The 24,675-nt window shown below is 33.9% G+C and overlaps 1 protein-coding gene across 2 annotated transcripts in view; it reads left to right on the top strand.

Annotated features, from left to right (window-relative positions):
* LOC114332030 (transient receptor potential-gamma protein) overlaps positions 1–24,675 on the top strand; it is a 673,697-nt gene that overhangs the window by 242,190 nt on the left and 406,832 nt on the right. The gene's annotated exons all lie outside the window — the stretch shown is intronic.

The raw sequence follows: 24,675 nt of genomic DNA, 5'->3' as shown, positions 1-24,675 counted from the left end.
ACAATTAATTGGTCTACAATTACACATATCAAAGAAACAGATCATGATAGTGGATTGAGTACATAGCAATCATCGACGCATAACCACAATTGACCGGTTTGAGGTTGTGAGCTCATACTTTTATCTGGGATCATTGATGACAAACACAGGGTCATAACAAGAAAAAATAAAACATAGACGTGACCTAGCAAAAATTGTGACAGCAAAAATGAGCAAAATATGGAACGACTCAAATTTTAAGGGCATTAAAGATGAGGTGGATCAACTGGTTAATATTCCTAAAACTGACCTATGGATGTGAATCGTGGACCCTGAGGTAATCGGAAGAAAGAAAGATAGATGCCAATGAAATGTTCTGTAGGAGACGAATGTCTCCAACAGAAAACGGGAGCTAAGAGAGAGCTATGTTAAGAGAGCTAAAAGTTAGCTGACGACTCTCCAGTAAAGTTCATCTTCAACAATTAAAATACTTTGGACATGTTAAAATAGGAAACACAGGAAATATGACAATACTCGTTATACAAGGAAAAGTGGAAGGCCGCAGATCACGAGGAAGATCCCCAACAAAATGGATCTATCAAATTAGAGAAATATGTAAAAGACCTATGCATGAGTTTAAAAAAAAAATGACCAGAGACAGAGATCTTTGGAGACGGACAATACACGACATCAGGTCGACTACTACACTCCTTCCTGGGGGTCAGGATTAAAGAGAGAGATATACAGGGTGTAACAAAAAGACGTGTCATAAGGGACCATAAATAGTTCGATTGTACTACCTTGGTATGAATATGCACATAAAAAGTTACTTACAGTCATTTGAATTTACAAAATAAAAATCGATTTTTTTCCATATATCGAAAATTATTAGAGGTATTTTATTGAAAATGAACATGTGGTATTCTTATGTGGTACCATTGGTTAAACACGATGTTTTTAAGACTTTTTGCCTCTTAGTACTTTTTCGATGAGCCAGTTTTTATCGAGATATTTTGAATATTTGCAAAATTCATCAATATGCCAATACTTGGGACACATTACAAGATGCGAAAGATATGAACTGCTTCGAATAATTATACAGGGGAAGATAGCAGGAAAAAGGTCCATAGGAAGAAGACGAAACTCCTGGATAAAGAATCTACGGGAATGGTATAGCTGTAGCAACAACGAATTGTTTCTGTCAGCAGTTTCGAAAATACGTACAGCCCTGATGATCGCCAACCTTCGGAACGAAGATGGCACTTGAAGAAGAAGAAAATTCATCATATAGAGAGCTAGTAAAATGTTTTGAAAATAATATTCTATAATCTTACTTAACCAATACAAACTTTGACAACACACAAGTGGAGTGCGGAGTGATTCACCGCAATAAGCGAATCAGAGAGCTCTAAGTAAGAGCGGCAAACATTTTATCCGGGATGAAAAGCCCTGATGATGAATCTTACTTAACCATTTAAAAATAAGTTTTGTACACTGGTTTACTATGTAGCCATTTTCATATTTAACTGATTTTTTATCTCTTGTGGGCTTTGGTGTAATATATCTAATGAATGGTAAAGAGATGAATGAAATTACTTCTAGATTCGTAGTTTAATGATGATATCCCATCAAGTTCGAACGATAAAATTCTATCCAATCTTGATTCCTTGTACTTAGATAAGAGTACAAAACTAAAAGAAAATTAAAAACAGTTAATATTTCCTTGTAGATTCTTTCATTCTTTGTTTTTTATTTCTTTCTTTGATTCTTTTAGTTTTAATCCTATACTGAGTACAAAGAATTAAGATTTGATGTAATTTTACCTAGAAGGATTGACGGGCAGTGGAATGCAATCTTAGATTCCGCCTAGTCTGCCTTATTCATTTTTCGTTTTCCTTACAAATTTTAGAAGGCACGAATTCAGGTGGTCACCATAATCTTGATTCCAACGATAGACGCTTTAGATTTTCGGATCTAAACTTCTCATTGTTTTAAATAGATGTCGGTATAACGTCTAGCAGCAAATTATTTCATATAATTTTGCTTAGTAAGACGGTTAGTTTTAGTTACGATTGTATGCAGAAGCGTAAATCCAATATAGATGCCAACTAGAAATAAAGCTCTGTGGAGAGAATGAAATAGTATAGCTGGAAAAATCTAGTATTAAACATTTGTTTATTTTAAAATTAGAGAATATTGGTTATTACCTGAAAACCAGGCAGTTGCAGAGATAAAACACGAAGTTTTCGTGAGTATCATAATGTTTGTTTAACTATACAAATAAAAGGTATTAAACCTATTAACTAAAGAGTAAGATTATAAGCAAATTTATCAATTGGTTGAATTTTTTGTTCTTTGTGTATGTAAAATATGTTGCTGTACCTGAATGATAATATAGGCTCTTATTCTTATTCTTCTTCTTCTTCTTCTTCAGTGAACTGGACTCGAATGGGGTTGAAATGCGAATTGACTGTTTAAACGCTTTGTTAGCTTTGAGTCTCTTATACTAAATTTAAAATCAAGATGCAGTAGAAATAAAAAAACAAGACACGTTAAATGCTACTAGGAGCACTCCCGATTCATAGTTTACAATGTATATACATTGTAAATCTCAAATCATGATTTCCAAAGTTTAAACATTGTAAATTATGATTCGGGAGTGCTCCCAGTAGCATTTAACGTGTTTTGGTTTGTTTATTTCTACTGCATCTTAATTGTGAATTTACAGGACCATATTGGTAAAGCAGCAAAGACATAGACGTTAATATAGTGGTGGTCAGCGGAGAAAACGGATCTCCCTAAAGACAAAAAGACACAATTTATGGTAATTACAAAAGCCCAACATCGCCAAGAAAGCATACGCCGCAATACATGAATACAATAATTAACGAAAATAATGAATATACAGAAGAGATTAAAGCAACAATAGGACAGGCAAGAAGTGCTTTCAACAAACTGAAAAGAATATTCTGAGATGCTACGTGTTCTCCGTACAATTTTACGGGTTGGAGGCTTGGATATTAAAGAAAGATGTTTCGGGCAGATTAGACGCCTTCGATTTATTGGCCTACTGAAGAATTCTAAGAATAAATTGGGTAGATAGAGTCAGGAATGTCGAGGTGTTCAGAAGAATTGGAAAACAGAGGTTTTAAATACAATTAAATTTAGAAAACTGCTGTATCTGGGACATATAATGAGGGGCGATCATTATAACTTGTTGCAGTTAATAATACAAGGAATAATTGAGGGTGTAAAGAGTCGTGGAAGAAGACACATCTCCTGGTTAAACAATTTGAGAGCTTGGTTTAACTGCACTTCTGCTGATCCCTTTAGAGCAGCGGCATCGAAAATGCGAATTGCCATGATGGTTGCCATCTTTCTTAGAGAACACGGCACATGAAGAATAAGAACGCACACGTTAATTAAATATAAAACTGAATAAGAATACAATAACATAACATAACATAATCGATGATCCTCTTATACAGTAAGGTGTCGAGGTGTCTCCTTTACTCGTTATTCTTTGCGAACTTACGCCACTTTTTTCTTTCCCTAGCTAATTCTTTGGCTTCCTGCCACGATTTTCCTCTATTCTGCAATATTTCCATCACACTGGTATTCCACGTTTTCCTTGGTCTTTCTCTCCTGTTTTTCCCTATCGGCCTCGCTTCCCATGTCATTTTAACCTGTCTGCCGTCGTTCATTCTAAATAAGTGCCCAGTCCATTTTAATTTCTTTTCATGAATTTTTTCGTTTAATGATTTTATTTTTAATTCTCTTCTAATACTTCGCTACGTCTTTTATCGGTTCTCCTAGCTCCCACGACTTTTCTTAAATACCTCATTTCCGCTGCTTGCAATCTCTTTTCCTGCCTGTCGTTCAATACTCAACCCTCTGCTCCATATGTAGTGATAGGTACGTAAATTGTTTTAAATATTATCATTTTGGTTTTCCTTGTTATTTCTTTTTTATTTAGGAAGTTTTTATACAGCGAATGATATGTTCTTGTGGCTGCTTTTATCCTATTTCCAATTTCGTCTTCTTGTGTCCCCTTCTTATTTAAAATTATTCCAAGGTATTTAAATGTATCTACCTCTTCTATTTTTTTGCCTTGGATTTCATTACTTAGGTTGACATCTTTCCTGGATATTGCTATTATTAGATTATTAGATTGTAATTATTATGCTGGAATTATGAGTTTGTAATTTTTTAATTCTACCTCCCAGATTCTTATGTTCTCATTCAAAGCTCTTTCAGTTCTTGCCACAATAAAAATATCATCTGCAAATACACAGGCTTCGATTTTTATTTGTTGTAGGTTTCTGTATCCTATGGTATATCTTTTTGTTTTTGGCCAGCACTTTATAATTACTTCATCTATTACACAGATAAACAGTAGGGGGCTCAATACCCCTCCTTGTCTGACTTCGTCGTTATTCGTAAATTTGCTGGAAATAAGATTGCCTTTTCTTACCTGATTTATGGTATTGCAATACAAACTCTGGATTGTGGTTATCAGTTCCATATCCACTTTCTTATTTGTCAAGGTTTGCCATATTCCCTCTCTGTTCACCATATCAAAAGTTTTTTCATATCTAGGAATCCCAAATATACCGTTTTATCTTTTAGTATGGCTTTTTCGATGATCTGCTGTATAGTGAAGATATGGTCCTGGACGCTATGTGCTGGCCTAAACCCACTTTGAATATCTGCTAATCTAGGCTCGACTAAATTCCGGAGCTTCCGTTCTAGGATAATTTCGTAGACTTTTAATGTTGAACAGATCAAAGATTATGCCTCTGTAATTTCCACATTCTCTCGAATCTCCTTTTTTGTGTATAGGCAATATTATAGCCGTGTTCCAGTCACTCGGTATTGTTTTAGTTTTCCATGTTAGGTTTAACAGTTCATAAAGTTCCTTTTTGCCCAATTCTCCCAGATATTTCAACAGCTCAGCATCTAATCCATATATACCTGCAGCTTTGCCTATTTTTAGTTGGGTTAAGGCATTTTCTACTTCATTCATTTGTATTTTATTGTCCCCAATTTCATCGAATTCTTCTGTGGTTGTATTGTTTAACTTTGCTATTTTGCTGTCTGCTGTTGTCTTGTCTTTGCTTAAAAGTTCCATAAAATATTCTTTCCATCTTTCTATAATGTGATCTTCTTCAGTTATTATATTCCCATTCCGATCTTTAACCTGCTGCAGGTTCATTAGTGGTTTCTTTCTCATATTTTTTAGGACTCGGTAAAATAATTTATTCTTATGGATTCTATTTTCTTCCATATTTTTCCCAAAATCTTCCCATGCATTTTGTTTTTCTTATTTAACCATTGTTTTAACTTTGTTCCTTTGGTCTTTATATTTATCGTAGACAAACTGATTTCTGTTTTGTATATACATTTTCCATAAACGTTTCTTCTCTTTTACTTCTTTTTTAATATCTATTGTAATTTGTAATTGTAATCTTGTAAGTTCACTTCTTCTTTTAATATTTAAGAATACAATACTTCTTAATAAAAAAAATATAGGAACATATATGTGGAGGGACGGAATAAAAGGCAAGTATCGACCACAGTTATTTATTAAACCCTGCCCAAGTACTTTTCCTCTCAGAGCATCATCAGGGGCATTTTGTTAAAAAAATAATCTATCCAGCATATCCTGGAAAGTCGTAGACGTTTACTTAATTTCATTATTGTTGAAGTTTCTTGACAAAATTACTATATCAAATTTTTATTAAAAATATCTTTGAAAAAGTAAATTACACGCGGCTGGGGAGAACGTTCTCGTAACGGAATCAATCAGGCGAGTCTCTTTGTGTTGTCTACATTCTGACGTTTTAGACGCGTCACCCTGATCTCCCGGATTCCCAGTTAATCGAATTCGCCGCTATATCCATTTCTGTCTCAATCTATCAATGTTTTATATAAAAAATGTTTTGTTTTTTGAGGATAATACCGAAAAATGGCATGGGGTTTGTTAAACGTGATGAAATAAACTTGTTTTGAGTGAAATTCATGTTTGTTATGAATTCAAATAATTGAGCAGGTGGATAGGTAACTAAAATAATCTCTAATTATTGTGATTTTCCAAAATATGCGCATTTCTCGAAATATTCAGTATTTATTTACAATTGCACTATTGTTTGCAAAAGTTCACTAATTATTTTATGATAAACAAACCAATATTTGCTTTATTATATCTATATCATACCCTGTCTCTATCCAAGTTGAATATAGACTGGGGATGGGAAAAACCTACCGGTTTTAACCTTAAACCGGTTTTTTACTTCGCAATAACCGGTTTTACCGGTTGTTTTTCTCCCGGTTATAACCGGTTTTTTCTTTTTAAAGTAAAAAGCGGTTATTAGGTTTTTACGGTGATTAGGATTAGGTTAGGTATTATTTTGGATCCCAATCATAATTATTATTCTCAAGTAATAATTATTCCAAACAAAACCATAATTCATATTTTATTTTATAAATACAGAAGCAAACTGAAAGTGCAAACTCACATCAGCCAGAAACAATAATTAAATTTTATTATAATATTTCGTTAGTTAATATTTACTTAAGAAGTGATCTGGTTCAAGTAGACGCAAACATCATCTATTTTTTACACTTGACTCTTGATATTGAAAGTGGGTGAATGACTTTTTCGGATTACCAAAAATAATGTTCGGACTATGAATATCGAATTACCGATTACGAATACGAATCTCCAAGGATTTCCCTACGTTTTTAAAATGATACACCCATACAGGAAGTATTAAATGGGGTTTGGGAGGAGAGGAAAATTGGTGGGTATTTTAGAGGATTATATTTTTAAATGGTAAATTAAACATAAAGTGCATTGTAAATGTAGCATTGTAACCTATTGGATTAAAAAAACCGAAAACCGGTTTTTGGAAAAACCGGTTTTTTGGCCGGTTATAACCGCCAGGTTAAACCGTAAGAAACAAAACCGGTATAACCGAAAACCGGTGTTTTGTCAAAAACCGCCATCCCTAATAGACCTCTCACTCTGACCATTTTTCTCTGCCCATTGTGACTTTTTCCTTATATGCTTCATAATACCTTCTAAGCATAGGTTTTTTAATCTTTTAAATTTTATGTTGAGTTTTTCTTTCTTTTTTTAATGTGATATATGTAATATAATATTTTTTCCGATTATTGATCTTATTCACTGAAATCTACAGCTTTCTTCCAGCTCCATCGTGGTCTTATTAACTGATAGGATAGCTTGATTGTCAGCGAAAGTTCCTATCATATCTTCGTCAAGAAGATATGATAGACACTTTCTGAAATACCATTACCATTAATGTATAATAGAGTAGTGATCCTAGTACACTGTCTTGCTCTGGTTTTATTCAGTTCAGAATAATAGTCCTCATCCCATTGGGCTCTGAAGAATGTGTTTAAAATGTAATGAATTGGGCATTTCTTTGTTAGTTTTTTTTTAATTTTGTGAATGGGGCCCTTATGTCACTTCCTTTTGGCTTCTTTAGAAGAAACAAAGGAAAGGACCCCGCAACACTCTTTATGGAAATGTGGCCCGGTCAAATTTAACGAAAGTTCGGTGAATGATAGTTCTCAGTGCGTAGAATAAAAAGTCCATGGAACCTAGACCTGAAAAACTATTATTCTGAAGCTACAGCCTTCTGAAGTTATTGGATTCAGGTGCTCAGTGTACGTCAAGCGCACTAATTCACAGTCAAGTTAACGAAAATATTTATTATTGAAAGAAGAGGGACTCATTTGCTTCATGCATATTTGCTTATTTTTTCAAAAAAATATGCATTGTATTGGGCTTTTCAGAAAACCTCCGAAAAGTCCTCAAAAAATTGAAGAAGTGCGATAGAAAATGTGCTCCTAGAGAGACATAAGAATTATCATGATTTCATGAATACTTCACACTTATCTATAATACCAGCATAGCTGCAGTTACTCCTTCAGAAAGCTACTGAACAGTGGCGTATCTACGGGAAAATAGGGAATTCCCAGCGTAAAACGGTCCAGAATTAAAAAAATTGTTGCAACATAAAAACACATTAGCTGACATGAAACTTAAACTACAAACAGACAAATTCAACCCAAATAGGAAAATTAAGGGAACTTGCATATAAGTTATTACCTATGTCTTTTATGTAGTTTGGGTTTATCTATTTTATGCCTTTTGGTTGGTGTTTTATTGGTGACATTGGTGACTTGGAGGGAAGTCCCCCCCCCAAGTCAAATGTTCCGCCACTGCTACTAAAGAGCCTTTAAAAAATTGAGGAACACGAACAACAAGTGCTGCTAGAGCAGTACCAGGCATCTCACGTTTTCACGCATACAGAATAGAGTGCGTCTAAAAAACATTAGATATGCCGACGAAACAGTAGTTTTTATGAATCGCTTAGACGGTTTGCAAAGAATAATGTCCTGCAATGCAGATGGAGTAGTGAACAAGGACTTGATCTCAATGCAGAAAAACAAAGTACAATTACTGACACATTTGTATGTTGCATGACTTACAAAAAAAAATTCATTTTCTAGACTAAATTCAGAGAATGTTTCATCCAACATGTTACTAAATATAATTTACCTCTTCAACCTCTTCACATTTTTAAAAATTACAAACACAATAACAATACAACAAGTAATTTATTTCATGACAAGTGATTTTTTTTAAATTATATTTTAAATTATATTTTTAAATTATATTTAGGCTCTTATAAATCCACCATTTTTGTAAATATACATGCAAACTTTTTATAAAACTTAAATTACACACAAAATTTAGCAATGTAATTTGAAATGTTTAGGCAAAAATCACGTACCAAGTTTAAAATAAAACACTCACGACTTTTTCATGTTTTAAATCCCCAGAGATTTCAGCACAAACTTTTCCAGCATAAACCAGAAGTTAACATAATATAGTATTCCGTAAAAGGCGCTACGTGTAATATTTTCCAGTCGTTTTTCAAATGTATGTCAGGAACAAAAGTGAATACGCTGTTTTAATGAAAATTTGTCCTATTCTTCTAGTTTAATTTGATTCATATTCATTCTATTCTAAAAAATATTAGTCTGACGGATTAAAAAATCGACATCCATTCAAAAATAAATAAACATTTTTTTATTGGTACCCCATTTTGCTTATTTAAAGTAGATACTTATATAGATTTAAACTTAGATAGATTTATATTTATTTAAAATAGATTAAAACGCCTCAGCGTGTTTAAAATCAACTTTCAAAAACGCGCGTGTTTTAAAGTTATCATGGCAACATCAACAGTTTTAAATATTGATCTAACCTGACAGGCGTACATACCTTGTAACGTGAAATAAGTAAAATATGATTAAAATATTACTAACAAATCTTTCAGAAGTGTTATTCAAATATATATGAAAATATTAATCTTTAAAATGAATGTGAAAACAGAGGCGGCTTTACCTATTGTCCAGGGTGTGCGGTGCACACCCGGGATGTTAGGGGCGCCGAGCACCAAAGAGCGGGTCCTTTACTTTGTTTCAACATAAAATATGAAAATTTTTTAAATAGGAGGCCGAAGATGAATCAATAACTGACGCGAAAATACATTTTAAAGTAAACTTTTACTATTACCAATTAGATACCGCAATTACTAAATTTGACGAACGCTTCGAACTTTTAAAACAAAATAATGACACTTTTTCGTTCCTTCAAAAATTAAAACACTGGAAGGATAAAACACTGCATTAACCCTCCGTTAGTCGCTATCGGTGTCACACACCGATGACAGAATTATTCATTCGGGATTTACAAAATAACTGGTTTTTCTATCGCCACTTTCTGTACCTCTTCCTATCAACTAACCTCGTGTTAGTATACATCCTTACCTACTTGCGTACAGTTGTGCGAGTTTTATAGCTATTTTCGGTGTAAGACTCCGTAGCGACTAACGGTGTGATTATTACTTTATTGGCATAACTTGCAGTTCAGGTGAAGATTTAGCATCTTATTATTGCATTTTATCGGTAAGTTTTGGTCAAATCTTATTTATAGATGTCCTTTGAAGCCGAACAAAAACGTTTGTTGGAATTATGGGAAATGGGGTTCCTAGCGATGATGACAATTATTTTGACGATGAGGGAAGTGAAAATAAAATCGATCAAATTGAGGAACGGGATGGCGGAAGTGAATCGGAACAAGATGTATCCGACGAGGAAGAAGAAAGTGGAAGTAATACCTTAGCGTTTATTGGAAAAGATGGAGTTACCAAATGGAAAAAGGCTGTCCCACCGAGAAATGTTATAACAAGACAAGAAAATTACGTAGTTACGTGTTGTTTTTCAATAAAAACATTTTCAAAAATATTTTTCAGTCATTCCTATACACAATATAAAATATTTGTATGAATTTTATAGCAATAACTATTTTTTTTTTAAATTGTCGGTCTCTGACACCGTAGCGACTCTTAATGCTCAGTTTATCCTAGCGACTAACGGAGGGTTAAGCGGAGCCCCGCATACTGCAGACTTTTTATCGGCAGATAGTTTAGTCGGGATGGGCTGTTAGTGCGCATACTGAGCCAACTAAACAGTCGGGTTGGTGAAGAGGGCGTACACTATCAACAGCCTACCGACTATTCTCGAACAATTTAGTACTAAAGTTCTTATTTGACTGTTGAAGTTAGTAGTCGCACAGTGAAAAAATTATCTAGATATGTTATTATCGCTCTCATATAACGGAGGAGGAAATCCAAAAAGAGATTCCGAGAGTATTGGGTGCATCATATTTTACAGTGAAAGAAATAAGACGACGTGACGGTTAAAAGTAACAGACGTGATCCAGAAGATTGTCATGTTAAAATGGAACTGGGCAGGACACATAGGAAGAATGGAAAATAACCGTTGGACGAAGCAAATTCTTAAATGGCGACCAAGGACTAGCAAAATAAGTAGAGGCAGACTTCAAACAAGATGGACTGATGATATCAAGTGAATGGCTGGTCACGAATGGATGCAAAAAGCAACAAACTAAAATGAATGGATACACTTAAGGAAGGCTTCCTTCTGGAGATGGATGGAATACATAGCTGTTGATGATGAATTCTCAGTGATAGATTATTTAGTGGAAAATTCTACACAATGTATTCTAAATTACTTGATTACCCAAAAAAGTTTTTATCGGATGAACTTAGTCACCTTCAATGAACTAGTCATGCTAATTGGGCCATGCAGGTTTCAACAATTAACCATTGTGAATTAGACGATGTAATTTTTTCGCAAAATATTCAAAAAATATTCGCACTGCACAAGTATTGGATGCCAACAACTAGGAGAGAATTGAATTATCGACCGATAAACAATCGTCGTGTGTGCGCAAGTTCTAGTTAGCTCACACTGATTAAACTGTCGGCCGATATCTGGCCGACAAATTAGTTTAAAGGCAAACTATCTGCCGATAAAAAGTCTACAGCGGCTCTTTTAGGTAGGTTGTTCTGACGCCGTGAATACCTATTGGCTCCCGACATCATTTAATATTGGACTATTTACATCTGGATTTTTGTTTACAATATAAGTGTACCTAATACCCTATGTACTAGTTCTAGGAATGGGTAGGTACCTAATCGACTATTCCATTTTGACTGCGCGTCTACCAAAGGGCGCCAGAGCATCGACTGCACACGGGCGCTACATGGGCTAGAGCCGCCTGTGTGAAAAGAAGGTACAGTAGCAAGCAGCAAGCAATTTGATTCAACCCGACCTGTGGGAGATGTTCACCCTTTCGAAAAAGAGACATTCGGGTGTAACAATTCATTGGGGCGAGGTGTTTTGGCCCGAGTATAAATACAGGGATCACCCCACCTCGCTCCAATGCCCCAGGTGGTGGTGGATGGTGGTTTTACCTGATCGTCTGTCTGGTATCTTGAATGACTTCCTGGACTACCTTGGTCACTATGTTGGTGACTAGTCTGACCAGGTATTCTTCGTCTGGGAGGATCGCTGTGGTGGCTTGTTGGTTATTGCCCTGTGTGGCTTTGGCATAGGAGACTCCGTTTGCCTGTTGTCGTCTGTTGTTGTGGCCTCTGTTGTGGTGGTCTGTTCCAGGTTGGACTTCTCGGGCATCCTCTGTAGCTTGCGGGGTGACTTCCTTTGCAGTTAGCGCAGGTTTCCTTTGTTTCTCTGGGTCTTTTACACATCTTCGTGAGGTGGTCTTCTCCGCATTTCACACATTTGGGATGTTTGTGGCACGCGTTCTGTGCATGGTGCCCTTACGGAGGCACAGTAAAAATCTCATAGCGGGCTCTCGTCGAGCCCGCTTTACTTTTTCTGCTAACCGATCTTTAGCTGTGGTGTCTCAGAGAATCCAAAAAAATCAAATTCCCTAAGTTTCACCACATCCAGTCGATCGGCCTTTGCCTCTCCTTCTCGCCTAAGGCTTAGAGGTGCACGATTTCGCTATCACGCTTACATTCGTCATTGGAATGAAAATTCCTGCTAATCGTACAACTTCTTCCACCGTTGGCTCCTCGTCGTCTTCTAGCCTCAGACAGTGAGTGCCGCTCAACTGGTGTTGCGCTTACATTCGCAACTGGACTGAAAAGTCCACAGTCGAACTATCCCCACCTCGTTGGCTTCTCTGCTGCTCCGCTTCCGCTCGTACACGTGTTACTGCTCCGGTGGTCGGCACCGGACTAACTACTCAGAAGGTACAGTTGGTATTGTTTGAAATATTTATACTTCCGTTTTATAAATCAAGGGAAATGCTGTTCAAATTACTGCTACCACTGCTACCGACATTCTCGGAAGCCAATAATGTTGTGCTTTAATTAATGGCACTCCCAATAATGTTTATTATTGGGAGAAAATTTTTTTTTATTGGTAATACTCTATTCAACGTAATCAGTCATCACAGCTGCCGATATCCATCCTACTTGTCGTTGGATTTGGTCTATAGTCATGCCACTGTTTGCCGTAATTGTATCGGACATACGTCGAAACGCATGTCGCGAGTATTTCTCTTCTTCTTTTTCAGGTTCCTTCCCCTATCGGAGGCTGGAAATTATTATCGCTATTTTAATTTTATTGGCCGCACTTCTGAATAATTCTAATGAGCTGCAACCGAACCTCTCTCTCAAATTTCTTAGCCAGGATAGTTTGCGTCGTCCTGGGTTTCTCTTCCCTTGTATCTTCCCTTGCATAATTAACCTAAGTAATACGTACTTCTCGCCCCTCATCATATGACCCAGATATTGAATCTTTCTAATTTTAACAGTTTTTATGACTTCACATTCTTTCTTCATTCTTTGTAACACCTCTATCTTAGTTACTTTTTCAGTCCACGATATTCTGTGGATTCTCCTGTAGCACCACATCTCAAAGGAGTTTAATTTTTTGATTTCAGACTGTTTTATTGTCCACGCTTCCATGCCATATAGTAAAGTAGAAAAAACGTAAAAACGTAGCATTCTTGTGCGGATCCCTAGATTAAGGTTACGGTTGCAAAGTAAGTTCTTCAATTTTATGAACGTGTTTCTTGCCATTTCTATTCTAGATCTGATTTCTTTTGTTTGATCTCCATCTTCGGTTAGCCACGTTCCTAAATATTTATATGTTGTTACTCTTTCGATCGTTGAATTATTGATGATCAGGTTATCTACATTTTGTGATTTTTTGGAGAATATCATTGATTTCGTTTTCTTGAGATTCATTTGCAGTCCGTACCTTTCACATGCATTGTATACATGTTGTATTATGTACTGTAGATCTTCCATGTCACTGGCAAATATGACCGTATCGTCCGCATATCTAATATTATTAATGCTATTTCCGTGCTACGAGTATTTATCAGGATTGTTTAATTTAAGATAACGTGAAATTTGCAAGGGACATGATCCAAATGTATTAATACCAACTACTTGATTAGTACACTTCCCTTTATCATATCGTAAGAAAACTCGATCTGTACTTACATTCTTGGAGCGCAATAATAAATACTTTTTTACCAAACGCACATAATTAATTGCATCGCTATCAGTAAATCTAAAACGTCGAGCTATCACAGTCTTAGATGGTCGAATAGTAATAAGCAATACAATGGCAGTACGTTTCTCTCTTCCTTGATATCTTATATAGTCCAGAGAAATAAGAATTTTCTCGTGGCACATCCCCCTCCAGGCCGAAACCAAATCTTTTGAGTTGTATGGACATCTATATTAATAACCTATATGTTTCCTGCAGCCGATTTTGATGATATACATAGTTATAAACAAGTGAAGATCAAAAAACGGTAAATTTTCGTTTTTTTCTTCTATTACAAAAAAGTGAAGCATTCTAAACAAATTTGCTTCAATATGGCGTTCGCTGAATATGTCTGTACTTATTTGTTGCTTAGAAAATTGCAAAATAAATAATAAATTTTGAGATTTTATAAATGTTCATAACTTATGTAAAAATATTAAGTTAGAACCTTTTTATTACACGGACTACTGAGTCTTATTGCGCTTAAATTATCTTTTAAATTACAAAACAATTGGTCAAATAATTTAAAAGTTATTTAATTTGTTTATCCCAAATTCATTTTTTTTAAACACTATAAGTCAGAAAATTATGAGGTTACAGTAATACTTCGGACAGTTTATGAAAGAAGAACATTTATACTATTAACTTAATTAAATGATAAAAAGTAATTTCAAAAACAGTGTAAAATTATTTTGCAAAAACATATCGATTTTTTGTTTACTTATAAACAATTAGAATAATTTTTCTTAAGTCTTAAATGCTACCCGTAGAAAAATTATATTTACAAAGACTGAATTTTTATACACATTTAGAAAGAAAAATAAATTGTCCTAGGACAATTAGGGACGAAGTTAGCCCCCCCCCCCCTTTTTTTAATTCACATGTTCTTGCAAAACAATTTTGCAATATTTAGAATTATTTTTGTCATTTTTTTTTAATTGAATTAATAGTGTAAATCTTCTTCTTTTATAAACTATTCAAAGTATTACTGTAACTTCATCATTTTCTGACTTTAGTGTTGCAAAAAAAATTAATTTGGGATAAACAAATGAAATAACATTATTTAAACTATTTGACCGATTGCTCTGAAATTTAGGTTAAGATTTAATAGATTGATACAAAAACATAAGGAGAGAGGAAAAACGCATACACCGAAAAAAGAAACGAGACTAGGAAAATGACATATTAGAAAGGCTCGAAAGCCATATGAGTCACGAAGAAACAAGAAAGTGCTATCATCAAATAAATATTATTAGAAAAGAGTTCAAACCGAGAATCAACTGTTGTAATGATAAGGAAGGTAACTTACCAACAAAGAGGTTATCCTGTTACGATGGGTAGAGCACTTTCGAGAGATGCCGGAAGGGGAACCTTCTAACAATATAGAACTGAAATGCCGAAATGAGGAACTCGTGGAACCCCCCTCGGTAGAAGAAGAAAATATCTAAAGAATTACTAAGAAACCACAAATCCACAGGCAGCGATGGCATCCCAGCAGAGTTATTTAATCACGGTGGAGAGCATTTCACCAAGGTGATGCGAGAAATTTTTTGTAAAATTTGGTCTGAGGAGCAAATACCTGAGTAATGGAGCTTAGGCTTAATAAGCCCGTTACACAAAAAGGGAAACCAACTGGAATGCAATAATTACTGCGGAATACAAGATATTGTCAAACATTTTGCACGAGAGATTGAAGCCTTATACCGAAACGTTTCTAGGAGAATATCAGGCAGGATTCAGGCGTGGACGTTCAACCATTAACCAGATCTTTACACTACGACAGATACTGGAAAAAGCGCAAGAGTTTCACATAGATATGTACCATATTCTTGTCGATTTTAAATCTGCATATGACAGTGTCTTAAGACCAAGTCTCTACAACGCTATGAATGAGATAGGAATTCCAAACAAACTCATATGTATGATAAAAGTGACAATGGCGAAGATGATATCAACAGTAAAAATTCAAAACGACTCGTCAGCCCCATTTGAAATACTTATAATAGGGGGTTAAGGCAGGGAGATGCGCTGGCGTGTCAACTTCTTAATGTAGCATTAGAAAAAGTCGTACGAGACGCTAATTTAGATAGCAGGCGAACAATATTCAATAGATCTGTCCAAATTCTAGCATATGCAGAAGACATTATAACAAGAACCAGAGCGAGAACTGCGGAAATCCTAACCACATATAAATCGAAATAAAACCAAATTCATAGCGACTAACACAAACACAAGAGCTGGAAATGTTGACGCAGATCTAATCATCAATGACTACATGACCAAAACTTCGAAGTAGTCAAAGAGCTCATATATCTGGGGACATCGGTTAACCCCAATAATAACACATCAGGGGAAATAAAAAGACGAATAATAATTGCAAACAGGTGATATCATAGTCTATCAAAGTACTTAGCTAACAAACGTCTGTCTCTAAAAACTCGTATAAGGCTGTATAGAACATTGATAGTCCCCGTTCTCACATATGGATCAGAGGCATGGACGCTAACTAAAACAGATGAACCCGCTCTATCGATTTTTGAAAGAAAGGTGCTACGCAAGATATTCGGAGCGGTCTGTGAGAACGGAATATGGAGGCGTAGATATAACTTTAAACTGGTGGAAAAGATATATGATGGATATAACGTTTGGTGGAAAAGATATTATCACTATAATTAAGCAAAACCGCCTGCAGTGGGCAGGACATGTAGCCCACTGAATCGAACATGATAAAAAATATTCTAACAGCGCAACCCGTGGGAATGAGAAGACGGGGTAGACCAAATCAAAGGTGGATGGACGGGGTAACACAAGATGCCGAGAAGATCGGAGTCGGCAACTGGAAAATGCAAGCAAGGGACAGAACAGAATTGCGTAGAAAGCTTGAGAAGGTCGAGGCCCTCTAAGGGCTGTAGCACCAAGATGACGATAATGATGATTTAAGCACCAGAAGTCTCAGCCGTGTAATAAGAAGGAAGGTTTGAAGTTAATTTTTACATAAGTTATGAATATTTATAACAATTCAAAATTTATGATTTATTTTGCAATTTTCTAAGCAACAAATAGATAGACATATTCAGCAAACGCCATATTGAAGTTTTTTATACGATTTATGAGTTTCTTGCGCTCAAATTTGTTTAAAATGCTTAACTTTTTGGTAATAGACGAAAAAAGCTAAAATTTACCGTTTTTTGATCATCATTTGTTTATAACTATGTATATCATCAAAATCGGCTGCAGGAAACATATAGATTATTATTATAGATGTCCATACTAATCAAAAAATTTGGTTCCGGCCTGGAGAAGGTTGTGTCACCAACAGGATATTTTGTTTCCTTATTTCTCTGAACTAATAAGCGTACATTGTACAATTCACATCTTCTGTAAGTGCCAAAAATACCGTAAATGGCTACCATCTTCAAATATAATAAAATAATTACGTAGTGTCCGGTGCGTCTATGAAAAACTTCCGCAAATCGTCTTTATTAAATACATACGCTTTCTTGGCCACGGCATTCTTGCTAATTGCCTTCATGAATGCATGCACTTTCACAAATGATTTTAAATCGACCCCTTTGTTTATCCCCATAGTCGACGGCTTGTGCTGTTCCGACATTTTCTGAAGGTAAGCAAGCACAACTCGTTCATTTGTAACAACTGTTACCTTTTGCTCTGCTATCCATTTAATGAACTTGTCTTATTATTTTTAAGCAACATACAACCAGTAATAACAATATTAATCTTATGTGACAGATTGCAAATTAATTTTTGTTTTTCTATTTCCATAACAAAGAAAGGTATACCTACTGATTTACATCACTAGAGAGCGGAATATATGCAAAGTGCATATAGATGCATATATTACATATTTTCAGACAACAAACACAACATTGCATATTTAAGCTAAACACGATTTATTTTGCATATTTTAAAAATAAATTATATTAAAGTTTAAAATTTTCCTCTCTTAGTTGGAATTTTATAACTTCGATATGAACGAGCTCGTTATTTATCTATCTATCGCTCATTATTATCTATCTGGACTTTCCCATTACTACCTGAATTTAACAATTATGGGTGTTCCCAGAAAAATATTATTTTTTTAGCGTAGCAAGTCGTAGGTACCTACCTGCTTTTAAGGGTCTAATATTTATTTTGTCAGTTTCCGGCCAACATTTGTTTAAAGTAAACGTTGTATCGTATTTAGTGTTTTTGAAGTGATTGGTATATATTAAATTTAAATATGTCTACCATTCAAAAAAGTGCTTGGATAAAGTGTTTTCCCGAGTTAAAGCTAAGTATTTTGCAAGGCCTGTTCCAAAATCGTAAGTTACATTCATTTTCATATTTCATTTTTTAAATGAGGAACTGACAAACAAGCATCATGTCCCACAAAAGAAATTTTTCTGGAAAGAGTGTTTTTATTCGACAAATTAGCTTTTACTTCTATAAAGACGGACATAAACAGAAGCATCAAAATACAAAAATCCATCAAATTGTAGACAATTCCGCTTTTGTTCTTCAGCTTCTCGTATGAAAATTGATTTCTTTTTGGTGCTTGAACATTTTTTCTGAAGATCTTACGACTTGGCAAATTAGTTTACTGACTAAATTAAAATATTGTCCTATAACATCAGTAGATGTAGAACGAACTTTTTCTGTGTCCCAATAACTTTTTAAGTGATAGAAGGCAAAAGTTGCTAGTTGAAAATTTTGAAAAATATTTGATTATAAATTCATACTATAATTTAGATTCTTAATTTAATTATAATATCAGTTTTTGTGTGTCATTTCATTTGTTTTTATGTGAAAAATAAATATGTATTAAACATAAATGTAGGTTGAATATTTTAAACATAAATGTTTATATTTAATATATTGTTTTATTTTTGAGTATTTTTAATATGCATTTGCATATTTAGACAAATTTAGAAAAAATACCTGCATATTTGTAGTAAAAGTAATGCATATATATGCGCATATTTTGGTAATGTTGTGTTGCATATATTCCGCTCTCTATACATCACAAATTCGATCATTTTACATCATTAGCTCTTATTTCAAGTTTTTGTAGTAATATTTAATGATTTCAAAGTATAATAAAATAGTCTCCCGTTTTATACTGCTAACGCGGCTTTGGGATTATAGCAGGGTGGTCTGCTATGTCTAGGGCCTACGGTATACAGGGAAGGTAACAGGGCCAGTGCTATGTTTCAACCGCCTATTATTACCCCTAGTTTTACCCAAGGTACTCATTTTATTCAGGCTGAGTCGACCTGGGGACTATAGACATTTTTAATAAATGTCTAGCTGTTCTCGCCGGCGCGGTGGTGGGATTCGAACCCCAGCCTACCTGCATGGAAGTCAGACATACTATCGCCTGAGCTACTCCGCCCCTATGATTGATTTCAAAGTAACCAATAAAAAAATAGCGTTAAGTATTTGTGGATAACCGGTCTTTAAAACATTTGCTCTATTTCGAGCACTCCGGCTCCGCCGATTTTTCGACCATTCGAAAAATCGCTGTAATAAATTCTACAAATATCTCCTTTAAACAAACATAAATTCTATATTGCTAATTTATTGCTATAATGTTAGAGTGGTTTAAGTTTATCCAAAATAGCTATTTAAAAATTCACTTATAAGAAGAACACTTTTTGTACAACAACAAATAGATCATGTGCTCGTCGAAAAAGACATGGAAAAATGTATAAAGAACATAATAACATACAGAGGACCAGATACAGACACAGATCACTTTATAGTCGGAATACAACTGAAACAGGTTATCCCAGTTCTTATAAACCAACAGAAAAAAAAGGTACAAGGTAACACCTACAAAGGTGTTATTTTGTTTGTACTAACAAAGTAAGTACAAACCTACTAGACTACTGTCAGAAGAATAACAAAGTAAATATGAAAGACTAGTCACTAGAGAACTGGAAAAATTGCAGAAAATGGAAACATCGAAAAAAATGGACGCAAATAAGTATGTATGACCAAAGCAGCGCAAGTCAGTAATAGAAATATAAAAGATGGATTCAAAGAATGGTTTGATGAAGAATGTAAAATAGACTGGATGAAAGAAATAAGTTAAGACTTAAAATGATGCAAGTGAAAACACAAGAAATGAGATAAAATACAACGAACAAAGAAAACGAACTAAAAGAATTATAAGAGCAAAGAAAAGAAAGTACAACGAAGATAAATTGAAATGTATAGAAGAAAACTATAAAAATGGAGAAATCAGAAACGTATATCAAGGAGTAAAAAATGAGAAAAGGGGGTTCCATAGAAAACCTGTACACTACAAAAGCAAAAATGGAATTTAGTAAGCGACGAAGAAATACTGAACAGATAGAGAGAATACTTCGAAGAGATTCTAAATGAAATTCCCGCAACAGAATATGCAGAAGAAGAAGAAGAAGAAGAACCGAATGAAAATATTGACCAAGAAGAAATACAGGAAAGACAGCCTAATGAAAAAGAAATAAAAGAAATAATAGAGAAACTAAAGAAAAACAAGAGCCCAGGTAAGGATGAAGTAACAGCTGAAATGTTTAAATATGGAGGACCAGTACTAATTAAGCATTTGGAAAAGCTGATATAAGAAATTTGGGAACAAGAACACATACCAAAAGAATGTACTGAAGCCACACTGTGTGCCACAAGTTTATGCCATAATTACAGGGGAATAGCCCTACTAAACGTTTCATATAAAATACTTGCAGTAAATATAAAAGACAAGATAACACAAAAGATAGATAATGATATAGGAGAATATCAATGTGGATTCAGAAGAGGACGCAGCACGGTGGATCAAATTTTCCTGCTGGGTGAGATACAAGCGAAAAGCTACGAATACGGGAAATTTACAATGGACCTATTCATTGACTTTAAACAAGCTTTTGACAGAGTTAAACGGAATGAAATATACAAAGCACTATGTGAAATTGGAATTAGTGAAAAATTAATAAAGATGGTAAAAGTTACACTCAGAGAAACAGAAAACAGGGTTAAAATAAATGGAAAGGAAACAGATAAGTTTAGGGTCGGTGAGGGGTACGACAAGGAGACCCACTGTCATCATTGTTGTTCAGTATCCATCTTGAAATGGTCATCAGAGAAGCCGAAATTAACAGGACAGTACTTTCATATATACCAACGAAAACACCAATGCTTGGCATTCGCTGATGACATAGTACTGATAGCCAAAAGTAAACAAGAATTAAAAGAAATACTAAAAAGACTAGAGGCGATAGGAAGAAAGAAAGGGATATACATAAACGAAGAAAAGATTAAATATATGGAATGAACAGAACGAGAATACACATAAGGACAATATCTGACAATGAACACAAAGGCAAAAATATATGAATTCGAAAAAGTAGAGAGATTCCAATATCTAGGAGCGACATTCACTAGGAGACCAGTTATAAAAGAAGAAATCCAAGCGAGAATTATGGCTGGTAATCGTTGTATCTTTGCTCTAAACAACTTATTAAGAAATAAGAAAATATCTAGAAGGGCTAAGATAAGAATATACAAGACAGTGATAAGATCTATAGTATTGTATGCCAGTGAAACATGGGCGATGAACAAATTCGAGCAAGTCATGCTTAAAGTGTGGGAAAGAAAAGTCCTAGAAAAATATTTGTCGGAAAGATATGGAACGGAATGTGGATAAGAAGACCAAATGTAGAACTGGAGAGGATGTATAGTGAACCAAACATAGTAGGGATCATAAAATCACAAAAACTGAGATGATTGGGACATATCCAAAAGATGCCAAACACGAGACTTCCCAAAAAAATACTAACGGGAGGAATAGAAAGAAGAAGAAAGGTAGACCGAAAACCAGATAGAAGAAAGATGTTGAAAAAAAACATGGAAGAACTGAAAATCACAAATTGGAAAAATAAAGCAGCAAATAGGAGAGAGTGGAGAGGAATAGTAAACCAAGCCATGGGCCTTCTAGGTCTGGAGAGCTAAACTATATATAATTTTTGTACAAAAAGGATAAATAATGTTTCTACCCCCACCATACGTTTATAATATTATTAAAACACATCTTAATAATATTTAGCATGTCCTAAAATATGTAATCATTTTGCAAATTTTCATAGGAACTATTAGTAGTCTGGGCTGATTACCCGAGAATAGGCCATTTTTGGGAAAAGTTATTTACCAGCAGTTTTATTGCTGGAATCGAATTATAAGATCCTATATATAAATAATGTAGGTATGCAAAGTCCTCAGATAGTGTGCTACTTTTTTTATAAACAAAATGGCGCTCGAAAATCGTGTTTTTTTCAATTATTGCTCTATAACTCCGAAGATTTTAACTTTACAACAAAAACACCCAAATAAAAATTCACCGTGATTAAATTCTGCATAGAGACGTATTTTTTCCGATCTGCTCCGACGAAAATTTTCCTCGGAAAATGCGGGTTTTTCCAACAAAATCTTTAATTTTCAAATAAAGTTTTAGATAAGTAATTATCTACCAATAATTAAATAATTTGGTGACTTAAAAACCTTCTTGGTTTAGATTATAGTTCCAGAAGCCGGTGAAAATTAAACGAATATTTTAGCAACAATTCAGTTGTTAATTAATAATTTACGGTCACAATAATAACCAAAATAATTATGATACACTGATCAAACTTTGAAATCTTATAAACATGAGATGCCTATTTAACATTTTGTCGACAAAATATATATTTTTTATTTTTTTGCATAATCTTTAAATGTTTAAAAAACAATAGTTATAGACAAATTAACGTTTCTCAGAAAGTTTTTATTATATTATAATTTTAAAAAATAGCTAAAATGCGCATTTCAAACATCTTAAAAATTAAAGCCTTAAAACTTTTTTGTAACCACTTGCAAAAAAGTTATGAAACAATAAAATAAACATACGATTACTACTGTGTTTATAATTTTTTTAAATTCTTTCAAAGTGTAGAAGTGAGTTTAAAGTACAAGCTAATTATTTACAAAAAAATATCGATTATCAGTTTAACGGTTATAGTTTAATTAAAGAATATAAATATATTTCTTTGTAATTTACACGCGCGAAAGTAGAATAATACAGTACTGTAGCTAAAATTTTCACACGGAGCGACGACCGGCCGCGCAACGTACACTTTTAATAAATAATATATGCTGCGTGTCAGTCGCTTCGAGTGAACATTTTAGCTCCGACTCTGTGTCAGGCCTACTTTTGCGCTAAAAATTACAAAAAAAGTATTTTTAGTCTTTGATTAAAATATAACCATTGCACTAATTTTTGACATTCTTTGTGAGTAATTAGATTGTACCATAGACTCACTTTTAAGCTTTGAAACAATTAAAACAAATTATAAACAACGGAAAAATCGTATATTTATTTTGCTGTTTCATAACTTTTTTGCAAATGGTTGAAAAATTTTTTTAAAGCATTCATTTTCAAGACCTATGAAATACGCATTTTAAGTATTTTTTAAAATTAGAATATATTAAACATTTTCTGAGAAATATTAATTTGTTTATAACAATTTTTTTTAAACATTTAAAGATTATGCAAAAAAATTAAAAATTTATATTTTGTGGACAAAATATTAAATAGGCATCACACCTTTATAATCTTTCTAAGTTTGATCAATGTCTCATGATTATTTTGGTTGTTATTGCGACTGTAAATTGTCAATTAGCAATTGAATTGTTGCTAGAATATTCGTTTCATTTTCACCGGCTTCTGAATTTATAATCTATACCAAGAAAGCTTTTATTTCACCAAGTTATATAATTATTGATAAATAATTACTGGCCCAAAAAATGTATTTGAAAATTCGAGATTTTGTTGGGAAAACCCACATTTTCCGAGGAAAATTTTCGTCGGAGCAAATCAGGAAAAACACGCCTCTATGTAGAATTAAATTGGGGTGAATTTTTATTTGAGTATTTTTGGTGTAAAGTTAAAATCTTCGGAGTTATAGAGCAATAATTGAAAAAAATACGATTTGTCGGCGCCATTTTGTTTATAAAAAAAGTAGCACACTATCTGCGGACTTTGCATACCTATATTATTAATATACACAATCATGATTCGATTCCAGCAATAAAATTGCTGGTAAATAACCTTTCTTTGTACTTTACTAATTAGACCAGCGTATTATAACTATTTTTTTTTTTTCAAAATTTAAAGATTAGGCAAAAAAAAGAAAAATTTATATTTTGTCGATAAAATATTAAATAAGCATCTCATTTTTATAATCTTTATAAGTTTGATCAATGTATCATGATTATTTTGGTTATTATTGCGATCGTAAATTGTTAATTAACAATTGAATTGTTGCTAAAATATTCGTTTAATTTTCTCCGGCTTCTGGAATTACAATCTATATCAAGAAAGCTTTGATGTCACTAAGTTATTTAATTATTGATTAATAATTACTTACCTAAAACTTTATTTGAAAATTAGAGTTTTTTTTAGGAAAACCCGCATTTTCCGAGGAAAATTTTCGTCGGAGCAAATCTTGAAAAACGTATCTCTATGCAGAATTTAATTGCGGTGAATTTCTATTTGGGTGTTTTTGTTGTAAAGTTAAAATCTTCGGAGTTATAAAGCAATAATTGAAAAAAATACGATTTGTCGGCGTTATTTTGTTTATAAAAAAAGTAGCACACTACCTGCGGACTTTGCATACCTATATTATTAAC

Source organism: Diabrotica virgifera, chromosome 1, assembly GCF_917563875.1.
Source record: "Diabrotica virgifera virgifera chromosome 1, PGI_DIABVI_V3a".
Classification (NCBI taxonomy): domain Eukaryota; kingdom Metazoa; phylum Arthropoda; class Insecta; order Coleoptera; family Chrysomelidae; genus Diabrotica; species Diabrotica virgifera.
This window is presented reverse-complemented; position numbering and strand designations above follow the sequence as displayed.